Genomic DNA, 15,146 nt, shown 5'->3' with positions numbered 1-15,146 from the left:
AAGGAATAGCAGAAAATATCATGGAACTAAAAATATCAGAAAGAGCAAGCAGCGGTAGATTAATAGTGCCCAAAAACTATACCAGGAAAAATAAGGAAAGCACACAGGACATTAATCCACTACGCACCAGCATCGATAATGCAGCGTCTATTCAATGCGTTGCCAGCTCATCTGAGGAAATATCAGGAGTGAGCGTAGATGTGTTTAAGAATAAGCTCGACAAATATCTAAACTGCATCCCAGACCATCCAAGATTGGAAAGATGCAAAATATACCGGAAGATGTACTAGCAACTCTCTGGTAGACATTAGAGGTGCCTCACACTGAGGGACCTGGGGCAACCCGAACAAGATGTAAGGTCTGTAAGGTCTGTAAGGTCTCTCTCTCTCTCAGCGGGTCAGGAGTGTATGTGTATTTGTGGAAATATGCAAATTAAATGCTAAAACGAATTTCTGTCTCACACTCTCTCTCTATCTCTCTACACAAGTACACACACAAATCCACACACACACACACAATATATATATATAATATATATATATATATATATATATATATATATATATATATATATATATATATATATATATATATATCTATATATATAACATACAGGGTGTCCATAAGTCCCACTACCATTCTAAGCAATAAATAATTCTGATGGTACTGGGACTTTATGGACACCCTGTATATATATAGATAACAACTTGAGTTGTTACGTAACGACAATAGACGAACGTAACAATCCAAAGAATGAAAACATCTCCCGCCATTAAGCAATTGTAAGGCAAATTATTCCCACAATTAGGACGTCATTTACCGCAATTGCTTTTCTACTCATCTTTTGTTCAGGTTATCTAAGTGTTCTTGAACTCCTTTCGAACAACGGCGAATCCTTGGCCTAAATAATTAATAATAATAATAATAATAATAATAATAATAATAATAATAATAATAATAATAATTCTTCGTCGATGTTTGGCAACCAAATTTTGGATCCAATAGGACGACCCCCTTATGGTGTTTAGCGCCCTCAGTGCACCTCATTCGGCGTACTGTAGGCATTCCTTTAAGGCTCCTTGCAGCGTCGCTTCGGCCCCTATAGCTGATGCAACCCCTTTCATTCCCTTTACTGTCCCTCCGTTCGTATTCTCTTATACCTTCTTCCTCTCCTGTCTCCTGCCTATTGTTTCATAGCGTAACTGCTTCGAGTTTTTTTCTCCTGTTACACCTTTCAAGCCTTTCTGCTCTTAATGCTCCCTTTCATCGCTGCATGACCTCGTGGGTTCTAGCGCTTGGCCCTAGGCCTAAGTCCTACATGCTAGTCTTGGATACCAGGTGGATGAACAGTTGCTTAGCTCATTTTAACCTTCTGTCTAAACGAATTTAACGTTATTTGCATCTTCTACGCTTTGCTAAACTCTAATATACTACACTCTACTTCACCAGCCGTGACTCTCTCTCTCTCTCTCTCTCTCTCATCGTCTGCTGTTTCAAATTGGCGTTTTCCCTACAACCTCCGACGTAGACGTAGACCAGGTGACGTCTCCAGACCGTTACTAATATCAGGTCGCTTCATTTAAGCGCATAAGGACGTCCCTATATGAGAGAGAGAGAGAGAGAGAGAGAGAGAGAGATTTTCACAAAGATAATTCGCTACCGAATTTACACACTACCTTGGGGGTATACCTTATACACCCGAAGGGAATTAAAATTGATTAATATTTCCGCCCCAGCCAGGATTCAAACCTGGGGCCTTTTTGGGTCAGATACAGCGGTAAACAGTCGTCGACCTCCGCCACCACTCGGCTATCAAGGGAAGCAAGCGCTTCGTATATCTCACATACTTCAAAATTATGGGAAAAAAAGTAAGGGTGTGTATAACCAAAACTTGAATATAAATATTATTATCTCGACAAAGACAGCAGAGTCAACAATCTCACGGATTTCCAGACCTGAATTTGCAAATACGGTATCATTGTTTACAAAGAGCAAGATAACTTGTGGGGGGGGGGGGCGAGGGGGGGGGACTAGCTTCCGGGTCAGTATTTTTGCAATACAGCTTTGTTTATATGTATGTATATATATATATATATATATTATATCTATATATATATATATATGTACTGTATGTACAGTGTATTGTGTTATAGGATGAAAAAACGTACAGTACTATCTTCACAGTGTATTGTGTTTCAGGATGAAAAAAAAAAAAGTTCAGCACTGTAATGATTTCATAGCACACTGTACTTGCATAGGCATGACGACTACAAACAGTAACCAACTGAAAAAAAAAAAAATCAACATACAACGAATGTTTGTATTTAGAAACCGACTCAAGCCGTGTTGGAATATCAGAGCTCCCGGCTACTCGATGACCTAGCATAACATAGCATAACATATCAGCGCCTTTACGGTGATGTTTACAGGTAAGAAGAATAATATAATTAAAGCCTCGGAGAAGGTGTTGTCGACTCACCTGTTTTCCTTCTCTGACAAGTGTGTTTGGGAAAGCAATACGGACCAGGAAACCTTTGAACCGGTTGCTACTGTATGGTGTTATGGTGTCCTCACACATACACACGAACAAACTCACTGCATGAATGGTCATAATGCTGACAGTGATGAATATTGTGGCGATGATTTTAGGGCGTGGTTAAAATTCGACCTCGAATTCACCTGCCCGTGGAAGTCCTTGAGACTTAGTGGTCTTCTATCGTCAGAATTTTCAACTTTAAAATGATTATTCTTTGATGATAAAGTTCTAATTTAGGCCTATCGTCGTCTCTAGCCTTCGAGCACAGAGAAGTTTCAGGACGGTACTTAATGTCTCTAAGGTTTAAGGATTTGACTTTCTTTTCAAGAATCATCTGTTTTGGCTCATTTAAATGCGCTCTGTGTATGTATGTATATATATATATATATATATATACTATATATATATATATATATATAATGTAGTATATATATAATTACCCAGTCTACGCCCTCCTTACCTGTGAGAAATACAGGTGTCCCCCGAATTAATTACCACCCTGCAAAAGATGACCTCGTTTTCCGGTCCTGACATTTAGGAGTGTAAACATTCATTAACTCGTCCCATATCCAAGACTCTTTATGGACTCTCTTATCTACATTTTCGTGAATAGGACACACATGTCATTTACCTTCTCCTTAGGTGGGAGGGAAGGTATCGTCCGCCATCTTGGAAAAAGAGCTGATGGCTTTTATATAAAGATATACACGAAGAATTAGACTGCCAATTTTAGAGCAAAGTCTGTCTTCAAGCAGTTCCAGATCGTCCGCCATGTTGGAGAGAGACGCAAGCCTCTTTGGAGATGAATGACAGTTCTTTAGCAGCTCGTAGCGACCGCCCCACCCCGCCCTAGCAAGCCGCCCCACCCACGGTCCCAGAAAGATAAAGATCTTGCTGTCGTATCCTTGCGTGAAGATAGCAGTTTCTCTCTCTCTCTCTCTCTCTCTCTCTCTCTCTCTCTCTCTCTCTCAGACTACGAGAACAAATAACGCAGATAACGATCATCTGGGCATTGACCCTCTTATGTAGGTCAGCGTAAATAGACGCTTGTTGCATTACAAGCTAGAGAGAGAGAGAGAGAGAGAAGAGCCGGCCTTCTGTTGACCTCAGCAAAGTATTATTTACCTGGTGGGCAGTCAACTGCGGTGGGCATCTCTGTATACTCAATTTATCTGTATTTACTCTACATTCATTTTTATCGCTACTCCGTATCACTTTCTACCCACAAATTGGCCAGAAAGACCCCTACACCAATAAGGTCGGAATTCCCTCAAAAACCCAACGGATTATCGACCATATCGCCCTTAATTGAAAGCACCCAGCTAGAAAGGGAAAGCAGAGTCTCTAACGTCATCGCCAATAAGCCGTCTGATTGGCCGAGAATCTCAGGTGTCTGACGTCGCTGTCTCCCGATCAGCTGATTGGCTGGACGGGGCTCCCATATCTCTGACGTCATCAACATGCCGTCACCTGATTGGTCAAGAGGGCCAAGGGGAGATGTTATTTTTGGAAATCTTCTAAAAATATAGACTCGATTCCAGAAAAGGAGATTCGGGTAGTGAAAAATAAAGATAAAAATAAAACAGTTTATTGCTCTCATAAGTATTTTAAGATTAAATAATAATAATAATAATAATAATAATAATAATAATAATAATAATAATAATAATAAAAATAATAATAATAATAATAATAATTACCATGAGGGTTATAACAGTAAAAATCAGATAAAACATCATATGAAAAATAAAAGCAAACACATCAGTTATAATAATAATAAATAATAATAATAATAATAATAATAATAATAATAATAATAATAATTGACGGTTTATTGAACAAAGTTTTAGTATAGTTCCACCCCCCCACCCAAAGTGACATGAAGGTCGCGTTCACTACCACAATATTTCAAAGTAATCGGTGAATCACGCCCATAATGAGAGGCTCCCTCTTGTGGCGTGAGTCACTTTGGCGGTAATAACGAATTCTGAGTCAGTTGCCGACCCACCGCAACACCTGTTCCCTTTTAAATGAGGCATCTTATTAGATCGGTTTTGTTTTAAGTGACGAGACACATTCTTCTTCGTTCCTCCCTCGCCGAGAAGACGGGTTTGTGGCTTAATCTCACAGACTCGAGGTGCTGATGTACTAATTCTCACGTATTTCGAAGTGTTAACTAGTGGTAATTTTGAAGTTTTTTTGAAGAATTAACACAAAAATGAATACACATTGAACTGGATATTTACCGAAATGTTAAATTTTTCTGATTTTTTAACTTGATTAACCGAAGCTAATGATCTTGTGTTTGCACAAGCTTGCAAATACTGATTCTCACGGATTTCGAAATGTTAAGAAGGACTTATTAATATTTCGAAATAATAACATGACTAATGCTTCTGATCTTCAAAAAAGACCATAGAAATTAAAGCATGTCAATATTTAACAATTATTCTGGCCTTCGAAACGCTACTGAAAGCCAAATAGCCAACATACACCAGACTCCTTGTATGTTCATAAAATAAACACTAACTCTCACAGCCTTGAGGTGCTGTTAAAAAGCTAACTTATATATTGACCTCCAGGCACCAGATGACACTGATAATGGATGACGAAAACTTCTTAATATTCAAAACCGTTCTTCTCTGGTTTTGAGAAGGGTGGGGGTGTGGGGGAAGGGGGAGGGGAAGGGTGTAAGCTCGATCTCCCGGTGATATTTTTGGTTTTGCAAACGATAGCGAAGGTAAATTAGACATTTGAAGATTGCTCAAGATCAATTTGCTCTGTGGTTTCAAATGTTTATGGGAAGGTTATATCAGAAATCTCTCTCTCTCTCTCTCTCTCTCTCTCTTATCACGACTGCACTTGGGAATACAATATCTACATTATGTTATTTCCATCTATGTCAGAACTGTTGTAGCATCTACAATTTGGTTGTTATATATTACAATATTACAACTACATTTTGTTATAACCCCGTATACCTGTATATGAGATTCAATACTAAATACAGTAATGAATGGTTGTATATATATATATATATATATATATATATATATATATATATCATATATATATATATATATATATATAGATATATATATATATATATATATATATATATATATATATATATATATATATATATATATATATATATATATATATATATAAACAACACACTGACCACAAAGCCTACTATCTGGCACCAGATAAACTAGGTTAAGCCCACTCCTGCTATCAGATCATGGGGCGTGAGCCCGAAAATGATCACGCCCACTGCGGATATGCAACAAATAAAAAGAAATGTCCACCTCCCGCCCACTACAGGGTAACTTCCGGCACTCCACCCACTCACGCCCCTAATATTTTTGACTGGGAGTCCGTTGGCCAATTCTGTAATTCGTATTGAGCAATATTCTCTCCCTCTCTCTCTCTTTTTTTTTTTTTTATTAAATCAATGGTCAAGGTTGTGTTATTGAGATTTTTATCTCTCTCTCTCTCTCTCTTCCTCTTTTCCAAATTAATGTTTTCTGTTTGTCTGTTGCTATTAAATTAGTATTCTCTCTCTCTCTCTCTCTCTCTGTCTCTCTCTTAAATTGTTTTCTCTCTCTCTCTCTCTCTCTCTCTCTCTCTCTCTCTCCTCTCTCTCTCTCTCTCTCTAAATTGTTCTCTCCTCTCTCTCTCTCATTTTCAAATGAATTCATCTTTAACTAACCTTAACCAAGTGTATTCATCCTCTCTCTCTCTCTCTCTCTCTCCACAAAAAAGGCAGCTCATTTGAAAGAACTCCCTCCCTCCCCTTATTTAGGGTGCTCGTTTGTTGCAACATTATTCGGTCAGCCTGCCGACCAGCGACTCTATCCCTTTGTCATTATCATTCTCTTTAATTTCCTGGTTCTCCTTTTTTTTAGCGTTTTCTTTTTCTCTTTTTCTCCCTTTTTCCTAGCCATCTTGCTTGGTGAGACGTACCCGCGTGAAGTCAGATTAATCAACAGATATCACAAGTTTAACATACGACTAGAATTTGAGAAATATCTAGAAGTGTTCGTGAACTATCGGTGATAAGATTAGTGTGAAATAGTAGGATAAAGCGTCTTCTAAGTTAGTTTATCAAGTGTAATACTATAAATCAGAACAAGATGGCAGTAAGTTTCCAACTGCGGGAAGAGGTGGCGTAATTTGGCGTGTTTAGCAGATTCGCAATACGATGAGGTAGCAGCAAGGGAAATGGCATTTTCATCTATGAAATCAGCAACAGTCCTAACCAAAAAGATACAAAAGCATTCATAGATATATTAGAAGGATATAATCCTTCAAACTGGAACAAATCTAATGAAAACATCTTGAAAATAATTGAAGAAGTTCCAAATAAAATCCAAGTGGTCAAGAGACTCATAAAGAAAATATACATAAACCAACATATTCCGAAAAAGAAAATGAATAAGGTGAATCTTGTGAATATCCTAATTGATGCATTAGGAAAAAGAATGCCAAAAGCATGCAACTGTGTAAGGTTTGGTATAGCATAGTCAATCCACAAAACCTAATCAGAAAATGTGCTGCATGCAACATTCCGACCCATCCACAGTGTGCTGAGGTAATACAAGATTTGAGAAAAGATACAAGAATTTTTTGTTCAACATGTCTATCATGGATAGACAATGTTATTAAATCAAGATTGAATGTACAAATAGTTGAGGATGAAGAAGAAGCAGGAAGAGGAAGAAGAAGAAAAAGAAGAAGAGGAAAAGGAGGAAGAGAAGTAAACAAAATGAAATGACAGAAAAAAATAAGGAAAACAAAGAACAAGATAAAAGTATGGATGCAGAGATACTCATTGATACTACTATGAGGCAATAAAGCAGCATACCTACGAAGAAATAAATTACGATATGACAACAGAAAAGCAAATCCCGAAGAGGCTCTACCCAGATCTACACAATGACGGGAAAGAGGAAAAAATAGACAAGAAAGACAAAATCTGCAACCTTTTGAAAAGAGGGAATTGCAGATTTGGAGAAAGATGTTACTACAAACATCCTAAGATATGTCAAAACTATGAAATATATGGTAAATGTGCATACTTAGATGGATATGGGGATGATTGCAGAGATCTGCATCCAAAAATATGCTAAAACTTAAAAGAAGGAAAAAGGATGTAAGTTCGACAAAAATGCAAATATATGCACCCTGTAGCCATGAATTCATAATCAAATAAATAACCAACCAAGTAATAAAATCCAAAATAAGAAAGAAACAAATAAAGAGAGAAATCAAGAATATCAGGTAAAAGAGAAAAGCAAACCACCAATGATATATGCAGAGGTGTCAGCAAAAAATTTCAAAGCATCAGCTCCGAAATTCTACTCAAGAGATAATAACTGTATTTATTATGCAAGAGGATATTGCAGAAAACAGGAGAAAATTGCAGATTCAGACACAAAATGAATAATTATGATGAAGGAAAGATCAAATATTATGGAAAAAGTTGGATTTTTTAATGTCAGAATTTCTGGAATGAAAAAAAGAACAAACATACCAGAACAGGAAAGAGGACATGGGAAAATCCTTATTACTACCATTATTAAAATGAAGGAGAAAACACGCAAACCATCATAGTGATGAATGCGCAGGGTTTAGTTACGAGTAACTCAAAAAGAAAAATAGAGTACTTAGAAGAAACTAACCCAAAATGAAAAGAAAATAGATATAATGAATATAAGTGAAACCTGGTATTCCCAAGAGACTGGGATGATGATCAAATAAAAGGGTTCCAAACTTATAGATCAGATAGAAAAAATAGGAATCAAGGGGGAACCGCAATATATGGGAAAGACAAAAAACAAAGGAAAAATATATGAGAAATATAGTAACTCAGAATGTGAACTAATAGCGGTAGAATTTGAATCTGAAAAAATTGATGAACATAGTAATATATAGACCTCCTAATACTAAAGAGTTTGACTTAATAATTGAAAAATTGGATGATATATGTAGAAATCACAAGGACTGGACTAAATTCTCCTATCTGGTGACTTCAACTTCCTTTCGTAGAATGAAAGAACGAATAGGAGATGGTTGTACTTATACATATAAAAAAGAGAGTAATAGTAGTGCAGAAGATAAGAGGCAATTTGAAAAAGCTATTAGATATGCTACTAGAATACAACATTCAACAAATAAATCACACCTGCCAACAAGAAAGGAAAATACTTTAGACCTAGTATTTGTGAACGAGATGAATTATGTTAAAGAAATAATAGTTTATAATGCGAGTATTTCAGACCATAATGTCATAGAATTAACAGTTCATTCCAAAGCAAGTGAAAATAAGAGTAAGCAAGAAATGAAAAAGTGGGAAGGATATGGAAAATACAACTTCTACAGTAAAAATATAAAATGGTCAGAAATTAATGAAGAATTAAACAAAGATTGGGATAACATTTTTCGTAAGTGATGACATAAGGGTAAATACGGAGATATTATATAAAATATTGGAGAAAATAGTGGAAAAAATATATACCGAAGAAGAAAAGTAAACATCATTCATGCATACCAAGAGACAGAAGGATCTTGTTCCAGAAAATCAGAAAGTGGAAAAAAGGTCTTGCAAAAGAAAAAAATGCATGGAAAGTTATAGAACTAAAAAGTAAGATAGAAAAATGCAGAACAAAAGATTATACAATCAAAAGAAAATGAAAAACGGGACTTGGAAGAAAAAATGAGTATTCTCAAAACCCCAAACTATTATACTCATATGCGAAGAAGATGAATAAAAGAAGAATCGAAACATAGGCCCTCTGAGAATTGAAGGGAGATTAACGAATGAAAAAAAGGAAATTTGCAACATACTGGCAGAACGATATAAGAGAGAATTCACCCCTAGAATAGATAATGAAGATAATGATATAGAAGTAAGGGAAGAAAATAGTGAATATTTAGCTGACATAGAAATTAATGAAGCTGATATTGTGCAGGCAATTAATGAAATTAAAAATGGAGCTGCTGCAGGGCCGGATGGAGTCCCTGCTATTTTGTTAAAGAAAGTATGTTCATTCTATCGCAAAGCCACTTGCAATATTATTAAGACAAAGTGTAGATACAGGCAAGATTATGATGAGCACAAATTAGCATATATCACCCCTACTACTTTCAAAAGTGGATCAAGACTAGAGGCAAGTAATTATAGGCCTGTGAGTCTAACATCACATAGTTATGAAAGTGTATGAAAGGGTAATGAAGAAAAATATTATGAAACATTTAATAAAAAATAATTTGTTTATATAGGACAACACGGTTTCGTACCCGGAAAAAGTACACAAACCCAACTGTTAGTCCACCGTGAGAACATATTCAAAAATATGAAAAGCGGAAATGAAACAGATGTGGTTTATCTAGACTTTGCAAAAGCTTTTGACAAAGTAAGACCTAATAATCATTAGCAAAGAAAATTAGAAAACACAACAATATCGTAGATAAAGTAGGAAGATGGTTAAAAGAATTTTTACACAACAGAAAACAGATAGTTATTGCAAACGATGAGAAATCGGATGAAACCAAGGTAATATCCGGTGTGCCACAAGGTACGGTGCTAGCTGCAATATTGTTTGTTATTATGATTGAAGACATAGACAGTAATGTTAAGGATTCGGTAGTGAGTAGTTTCGCTGATGACACAAGAATACGTAGAGAAATTACTTGTGATGAAGATAGGAACGCTCTACAAAGAGACCTTCAACAAAGTATATGATTGGGCAGAGGTAAATAGGATGTATTTAACTCTGATAAATTTGAATCAATAAAATTATGGAGACAGAGAAGGAAAGCTATATGCATATAGGGGACCTAATAATGAGACAATCACAAATAAGGAAGCAGTTAAAGACCTTGGTGTGATGATGAATAGGAACATGTTTATGCAATGATCAAATAGCAAATTCTGTTGGCAAAATGTAAAGCAAAAATGGGAATGTTGTTACGGCACTTCAAAACAAGAAAAGCTGAACACATGATTATGCTTTATAAAACATATGTTCGTAGTCCACTTGAATATTGCAATATGATATGGTACCCACACTATCAAAAGGATCTTGCACAAATAGAGAGTGTACAAAGGTCCTTTACAGCTAGCATAAGAAGTTAAGGACCTAGACTACTGGGAAAGACTACAATCCTTAAAAATTTATATAGTCTAGAAAGGAGGAAGAGAACGCTACATGATAATTCAGGCATGGAAACAGATAGAAGGAATAACAGAAAAAATCATGGAACTAAAAATATCAGAAAGAGCAAGCAGAGGTAGATTAATAGTGCCCAAAACTATACCAGGAAAAATAAGGAAAGCACACAGGACATTAATCCACTACGCACCAGCATCGATAATGCAGCGTCTATTCAATGCGTTGCCAGCTCATCTGAGGAATATATCAGGAGTGAGCGTAGATGTTTAAGAATAAGCTCGAACAAATATCTAAACTGCATCCCCAGACCATCCAAGATTGGAAGATGCAAAAATATACCGGAAGATGTACTAGCAACTCTCTGGTAGACATTAGAGGCGCCTCACACTGAGGGACCTGGGGCAACCCGAACGAAACTGTAAGGTCTGTAAGGTAAGGTAAGGGAGAAAGGTATAAAGTTTGACAAGAGAGAGAGAGAGAGAGAGAGAGAGAGAGAGAGAGAGAGAGAGAGAGAGAGATTATTAATTTGTTTGAGATGTAGAGAATTTCTTAATCAGAGAGAGAGAGAGAGAGAGAGAGGAGGAGAGAGAGAGAGAGAGATTAAGTTAATCTGTATTGAGACCTTACCTTACAGACCTTACATCTTGTTCGGGTTGCCCCAGGTCCCTCAGTGTGAGGCACCTCTAATGTCTACCAGAGAGTTGCTAGTACATCTTCCGGTATATTTTGCATCTTCCAATCTTGGATGGTCTGGGATGCATTTAGTTTTAGATATTTGTCGAGCTTATTCTTAAACACATCTACGCTCACTCCTGATATATTCCTCAGATAGCTGGCAACGCATTGAATAGACGCTGCATTATCGATGCTGGTGCGTAGTGGATTAATGTCCTGTGTGCTTCCTTTTTCCTGGTATAGTTTTGGGCACTATTAATCTACCTCTGCTTGCTCTTTCTGATATTTTTAGTTCCATGATATTTACTGCTATTCCTTCTATCTGTTTCCATGTGAATTATCATGTAGCGTTCTCTTCTCCTTTCTAGACTATATATTTTAAGAATTGTAGTCTTTCCCCAGTAGTCTAGGTCCTTAACTTCTTCTATTCTAGCTGTAAAGACCTTTGTACACTCTCTATTTGTGCAATAATCCTTTTGATAGTGTGGGTACCATATCATATTGCAATATTCAAGTGGACTACGAACATATGTTTTATAAAGCATAATCATGTGTTCAGCTTTTCTTGTTTTGAAGTGCCGTAACAACATTCCCATTTTTGCTTTACATTTTGCCAACAGAGTTGCTATTTGATCATTGCATAACATGTTCCTATTCATCACACCAAGGTCTTTAACTGCTTCCTTATTTGTGATGGTCTCATTATTAGGTCCCTTATATGCATATAGCTTCTTTCTCTGTCTCCATAATTTATTGATTCAAATTTATCAGAGTTAAATACCATCCTATTTACCTCTGCCCAATCATATACTTTGTTAAGGTCTCTTTGTAGAGCGTTCCTATCTTCATCACAAGTAATTTCTCTACTTATTCTTGTGTCATCTGCGAAACTACTCACTACCGAATCCTTAACATTATTGTCTATGTCTTCAATCATAATAACAAACAGTATTTGCAGCTAACACCGTACCTTGCGGCACACCGGATATTACCTTGGCTTCATCCGATTTCTCGTCGTTTGCAATAACTATCTGTTTTCTGTTGTGTAAAAATTCTTTTAACCATCTTCCTACCTACTTTATCCACGATATTGTGTTTTCTAATTTTCTTCGCCAATATATTATGGTCTACTTTATCAAAAGCTTTTGCAAAGTCTAAATAAACCACTCTGTTTCATTTCCGCTTTTCATATTTTTGAATATGTTTTCACGGTGGACTAACAGTTGGGTTTGTGTACTTTTTCCGGGTACGAAACCATGTTGTCCTTTATTAAACAAATTATTTTTTATTAAATGTTTCATTAATATTTTTTCTTCATTACCCTTTCATACACTTTCATAATATGTGATGTTAGACTCACAGGCCTATAATTACTTGCCTCTAGTCTTGATCCACTTTTTGAAAGTAGGGGTAATATATGCTAATTTTGTGCTCATCATATATCTTGCCTGTATCTACACTTTGTCTTAATAATATTGCAAGTGGCTTTGCGATAGAATGAAACTACTTTCTTTAACAAAATAGCAGGAATTCCATCAGGCCCTGCAGCAGCTCCATTTTTAATTAATTCATTAATAGCCTGCACAATATCAGCTTCATTAATATCTATGTCAGCTAAATATTCACTATTTTCATCCTTACTTCTATATCATTATCTTCATTTATCTATTCTAGGGGTGAATTCTCTCTTATATCGTTCTGCCATATGTTGCAAATTTCCTTTTTTTCATTCATTGTTAATCTCCCTTCAATTCTCAGAGGGCCTATTTCTATCTTCTTTTATTCATCTTCTTCGCATATGAGTATAATAGTTTGGGGTTTTGCTTGATATTTAATAGGGTTTTTTCTTCCAAGTCCCGTTTTTCATTTTCTTTTGATTGTATAATCTTTTGTTCTGCATTTCTATCTTACTTTTTAGTTCTATAACTTTCCATGCATTTTTTTTCTTTTGCAAGACCTTTTTCCACTTTCTGATTTTCTGAACAAGATCCTTCTGTCTCTTGGTATGCATGAATGATGTTTACTTTCTTCTTCGGTATATATTTTTTTCCACTATTATCTCCAATATTTTATATAATATCTCCGTATTTACCCTTATGTCATCACTTACGAAAATGTTATCCCAATCTTTGTTTAATTCTTCATTAATTTTCTGACCATTTATATTTTTACTGTAGAAGTTGTATTTTCCATATCCTTCCCACTTTTTCATTTCTTGCTTATCTCTATTTTCACTTGCTTTGGATGAACTGTTAATTCTATGACATTATGGTCTGAAATACTCGCATTATAAACTATTATTTCTTTAACATAATTCATCTCGTTCACAAATACTAGGTCTAAAGTATTTTCCTTTCTTGCTTGGCAGGTGATTTATTTGTTGAATGTTGTATTCTAGTAGCATATACTAATAGCTTTTCAAATTGCCTCTTATCTTCTGCCACTACTATTACTCCTCTTTTTATATGTATAAGTACAACCACAATCTCCTATTCGTTCTTTCCATTCTACGAAAGGAAAGTTGAAGTCACCAGATAGGAGGAATAGTCCAGTCCTTGTGATTTCTACATATATCATCCAATTTTTCAATTATTAAGTCAAACTCTTTAGTATTAGGAGGTCTATATATACTATGGTTCATTCAATTTTTCAGATTCAAATTCTACCGCTATTAGTTCACATTCTGAGTTACTATATTTCTCAATATATTTTTCCTTGTTTTTTGTCTTTCCCATATATTGCGGTTCCCCCTTGATTCCTATTTTTTCTATCTGATCTATGAAGTTTGGAACCCTTTTATTTGATCATCATTCCCAGTCTCTTGGGAATACCAGGTTTCACTTATATTCATTATTATCTATTTTTCTTTTTCATTTTGGGTTAGTTCTCTAAGTACTCTATTTTTCTTTTTGAGTTACTCGTAACTAAACCCTGCGCATTCATCACATATGTGGTTTGTGTTTTTCTCCTTCATTAATACTGATAGTAATAAGGATTTTCCCATGTCTCTTTCCTGTTCTGGTATGTTGTTCTTTTTTCATTTCCAGAAATTCTGACATTAAAAAATCCAACTTTTCCATAATATTTGATCTTCCTTCATCATAATTATTATTTTGTGTCTGAATCTGCAATTTTCTCCGTTTCTCTCTGCAATATCCTCTTGCATAATAAATACAGTTTTATTATCTCTTGAGTAGAATTTCGGAGCTGATGCTTTGAAATTTTTTTGCTGACACCTCTGCATATCTCATTGGTGTTTGCTTTTTTCCTCTCATTTTACCTGATATTCTTGATTTCTCTCTTTATTTTGTTTCTTTTCTATTTTGGATTTTATACTTGGTTGGTTATTTATTTGATTTATGATCATGGCTACAGGGTGCATATATTTTGCCTTTTTTTGCAATTTTTTTTGTTCGAACTAACATCCTTTTCTTCTTTTCCTTTTTAGGTTTTTTACATATTTTTGGTTTTTTGGGGATGCATATCTCTGGCTTCAATCATACCCATATCCATCCCTAAGTATTGCAACATTTCATTTATTACCATATAATATTTGGACATATCTTAGGATGTTTGTAGTAACAATCAAGTTTCATCTTTCTCCAAATCTGCAATTCCCTCTTTTCAAAAGGTTGCAGATTTTGTCTTTCTTTTCTATTTTTTCCTCTTTCCCGTCATTGTATAGATCTGGGGTAGAGCCTCTTCGGATTTGCTTTTCTGTTGTCATATCGTAATTTATTTCTTCGTAGGTATGC

The 15,146-nt window shown here is 35.5% G+C and overlaps 1 protein-coding gene across 1 annotated transcript in view; it reads right to left on the bottom strand.

Moving 5' to 3' along the window:
• Positions 1–15,146, bottom strand: part of LOC135205240 (uncharacterized) — a 50,318-nt gene that overhangs the window by 13,890 nt on the left and 21,282 nt on the right. The window lies entirely within an intron of this gene.

This window comes from Macrobrachium nipponense, chromosome 49 (assembly GCF_015104395.2).
Source record: "Macrobrachium nipponense isolate FS-2020 chromosome 49, ASM1510439v2, whole genome shotgun sequence".
NCBI classification, from domain to species: domain Eukaryota; kingdom Metazoa; phylum Arthropoda; class Malacostraca; order Decapoda; family Palaemonidae; genus Macrobrachium; species Macrobrachium nipponense.
This window is presented reverse-complemented; position numbering and strand designations above follow the sequence as displayed.